This window comes from Terrapene carolina, unplaced genomic scaffold, assembly GCF_002925995.2.
Source record: "Terrapene carolina triunguis isolate 2854851 unplaced genomic scaffold, T_m_triunguis-2.0 Scaffold26840, whole genome shotgun sequence".
Lineage (NCBI taxonomy): Eukaryota > Metazoa > Chordata > Testudines > Emydidae > Terrapene > Terrapene triunguis.
The window spans coordinates 336-4604 of NW_020691191.1; the positions used below are offsets into that span (position 1 = coordinate 336).

At 46.5% G+C, this 4269-nt stretch overlaps 1 non-coding gene across 1 annotated transcript; it reads right to left on the reverse strand.

Annotated features, from left to right (window-relative positions):
• Window positions 1-1791: 1791 nt before the first annotated feature.
• Window positions 1792-1982, reverse strand: LOC112120937. The gene has a single exon (XR_003370403.1). It is a non-coding gene; the product is annotated as a U2 spliceosomal RNA (small nuclear RNA).
• Between the last annotated feature and the right edge of the window lie 2287 nt (window positions 1983-4269).

Below are 4269 nucleotides of genomic sequence, written 5' to 3' on the forward strand. Positions count from 1 at the left end.
ACGTTATTCCGTTGTCTGTCCCATTGATGACGGGAGATAATTTTTAAGTCTTCGGAAGTTGAAGAATGAATTCAGGATGATACAGGCACAGTGAGAAGGCTTCTTACACATTTGCAGTACGCTGGAAACATAGTGCTTCCCGAGTACTGCAAATGACTCGCCCATCAAAATAGATCTTGAACAGCTAATTTAGGCACCATTGTTTTGTGTGTGTGTGTGTGTGTGTGTGTGTGTGTGTGGAGAGAGAGATGGGATTATATTTTGCCATGTGCATTACAGTGGAGTCGCATTTTACGCGGGGGTTAGGTTCTAAAGTCCGCGCGTAAGGCGAAAATCGTGTAGAGTCAAAATTACCCTTAAATCCCCCATAAAGTACAGTATACTGTACAGGGTTGTGTATACAACCCTGTACAGTAATATGTATACTGTATACAGTAATGTACAGTATATAATAAAGAGTACATATGCAAAATATAATTTTACAGTACTGTATCTTTAATTACAGGGGGTCATCAGGGCTGGATGCCGATCCAGGAAACGGAGGTGACTGAGAACTTGGGTGACGGAGAGCGAGTCGTAGACAAAGTGGTTGGCTCTGGTTCAGCTCGAGAAGTTGATTGCATAGGCTCATCTGCTGCTGGCTGTTTTTTCTTGAAAAACATGGTGATCAGCAACTGTTGCTGTTGTCTCTTGAGCTGCTCAAACATTTCTTGATACGGTCTCAAATAGTCCGTAATACTACGTGTGATTTTGAGGCTTCGTTCCATAGAGGGATTGTATTCAGAAATTAAATCATTCAAGTGTTTTGCTGCTTGGAACGCTTCAGGAAATTTATGAAGATTCCAACTTGCTGGCTCTTCCTGTTCGTTGTCATCATCTTAGTCTTCTATAGACGATTTTATCAGTTCCTCTGACTAACAAAGAGTTAATGTTTCTCTATGGCTCTCAATTAATTCTTCAATTTCTTCCTCAAGGATGTCAACGAAGCCATCAGCACCCACTTGCCTGGCCACCTGAACAATGCGTTTCGCTTCGTCAATGGTCGGGAAACCCTTAAAATCATTCACACATTCTTTCGATAGGGCCAGTAAGGAGCTGCTGTACAACTCGCATAGGCAGGGAGGCAGCAACATCCCTCGAAGGGGGTGATCTGTCTGACGCTGCGGCGATCACTTGCGCGTTCCATCTTTCGATGTGCCTGGATGCTACAGTGAGGAACTTTGTGGCAAGTGCTGTGCGTGACATCAGGAAGCGAATCGCCGTGGCCCCTTCCAGCCAAGATGTCGCCAGGTACCCAGGGGAGCCGTATTTGGAAGAGACGGCATCATCACTCTGAGAGCGAGAACTATGCTGGAGAGGACCCTGGAGGATACCATCCATGGGCAGTACATGGGAAAACCTGAGCTGGAAGATGATGTTTTTCATCAAAGCAGAGTAGTAACTTTGGGGAACCAAGTTGCTTCTATTTGGAATAGCGTCTCCGTGGGGGAATTACGCTGGAATAGGCACTATGCTTATAGCTATGATGCCAGTCAGACGAGCCCGTCGACTGCACGTCCTGTGGGTCCCAACAGCCTGCTCTGCTCCGTCTGCAGAGCAGGACTTCAGTTTCTTCTCTCCAGGGTTGGCTGTGGAGCTGTGGTGCCACCTGCTGGTTCACAAGGTACATACAAGCATCAGGAAATAAATGATCTCTAGTATGCCACTCCTAGACTATATTCTGAGTCCAAGTCAGTATTGGTGTAACACATTCAACAGATTCTATTTTTTCACCACAATAGTCTCCCCGAGGGGAGGTGCACCGTTCCTGGAGGTACTGCAATACCAGGTCGATGCGTGGAGTGGATGGAGCAAGCTCCTATTCCATCTCCCTGTTCCAAAAATCCATTTAATATATAGTCCTCAGATAGAGGACGTATCAGATATTAAACTGATAAGAACAGATACTACACTTGATCTTAGCCAAAAGGCCGAGAAGCGATAACAATATTCTGCAAAACGAGACAGCCCTACCTCCGCCACAGCTTTCTACGTCACCACGAGGAGCTCCCAGACAGGGACCAAATGCCATCAAGGAGACTGACAACTAGGAAACTCTTAAGTGACAATCACTCCCCCTAAATGACTCCAATGTAATAATTCAAAGCAAGAACTCCACACACAATTCTGCTTAAAGACCGAGAATTCTTTCAGTCTGGTTACTTGGGTTCCTCTCGCTGCTTTCCCTGGCTGCTGCTGCGTACTCCTACATTGCATAAACCCACCCACTTCCTGTGACGTACTCCGTCACTGTTAACTCTCGCAGCAAAACAGATACAAGAAAATGTGTGCAAGCGCTATCCCGGCTGGCCAAACCGCATGGGGCTCTTTTACAGTTAGTGCGGCTCCTGGAGCTCTGCCCCCATTCTCCACCTACCAGACTTGGGGGGAGCTCAGGGCTTCTGCCCTGGGGCAGGATAGTGGGTCTAGGGGCTTCTGCTGGAGGAGACTGGTGCCTGCCACTTTCCATGTACAGAATGCTTAGGGTAGATTGCCTAGAAAAATGCTGCAAGAAAAGCTGACCTCTCTCTCTCTCTCTGTGTTCGCTTCTCTATCTTCTGTCTCACCCAGGACCGCTCATTAATTTTGAGGAAAACACCGCGGACACGCACACTGACGACAAGCTATATAGGTGAAAGAGAGAGAATGGTAATCGTTGGGCAGGCATTGAGAGAGTGAGAAAATCTAGCCTATATTCAAGAAAAAATAACTATTCTAGGCTTTAATAGGAGCGTGCTTTTTAAAGCCTTGTTTTCCCTGAGTAGCCTCACCCCCTGGTTAGGGGTTGATGGGTGGTAAAGGGCTTGGGGATGAAAGCCTCCTTATGCAGCTCTCCACTTGCATAGCAGGCTGCTAGCCTCAGCACAAGGTCCCTCAAACAGACCACACTATATACTTCACTCAAGCAGCAAGCACACCACAAACGCAAATACACACCACAGACAACAAGCTCACCCCAGGCTCCTCCTTCACATGGGGAACTCACTCACAAAACTCACATTACCCGCTCCTGTTCCGCAGCTCCTCTGGTCGCTTAGGAGCAGGCTTTTTAAAGCCGTGTTCTGCCTGAGTCGCCCCACCCTAGGGTTGCCAACTTTCTACTTGCATAAAACCGAACAGCTATGTCTGACCCAGTATGGCCAGTCTGCTTGTCTTATGAAAAGTTATACTAGGAGTAGCTTGTGAAAAGTAAATGTCATGAGTGTAAATTACCCCTCAGTAATCAGGAATTTAGTCCCTGAATAAATACGGTCAATTAAAGAAGTATTTTGGCTACTTACCTGTCTTGGCTTCTCAGTGAAACTGTAGCTCATTTCTCCTGGTATTGCCGATGTCTGGTGATACGTTCTAAATAAAAATGTCCCTTGACCACCTGATGAAATACCAGGAGAAATGAGCTACAGTGCCAATGAGACTGAAATTCTTCTCTAGTGGATCATAGTTACTCACAGACAACCTACTTTCAATTCCCAGTTACTGAGGGACAACATATTTATTCTCTGCACGTTGCCCCTAGTATAACTTCCTGGGAGGGATGGATCTGAATATTTGAATCCGGATATTTAAATTGTACTATGAAATGTATTAACCCCACTTTGGGAGATTGGCATGATTTTTGAACTCTTGGCGAGTTTTGAGGTTGGTGAGACTGTAGGAACCATGACAACAGCTCTGTGACCCTTGAGGCTCCTCTACTCGGTGAGTCTGTAAGAAACCAGATCCGGTCAAGGGGCCTAGCAATTGCCCTGGCACACACAATACTCACTTTCTCACGCGCGCACAGTTTATTTCCCCAGCCAATAGCACAGATAACTAAGTTGGAATAAGACCTTGCCCCCTCAGCCCCCAGACTCCACACTAACAGCACCAAATGGCACCGTTCTCCCCTGAGGATACAAAAACCATGTTCACTAATTATCTCCCACTACACGCCTGCAAGGTATTATCCCCGTTTTATTACTAGTTGTATATTGTGCCGGCATTGGCTAGAGTGTATTTTCTCTTTCTAAAGAGCTGGAGCCTGATTCTGATTTCTGTGACACCAGTGTAAATGAGGAGTGACTCCTCCAGTGACGCGTGAACCTAGTTAGTGTGAGAGCAGCATCGGAACCACAGCCCCTGCTCTGAGACGCTTTCACTTTACAGTGGGAGACAGAGGCACAGAGACGTAACTGACTTGTTAAAGGCCAAACAGCTAGTCAGTGGCAGAGCCTGGAATAGAACTAACAT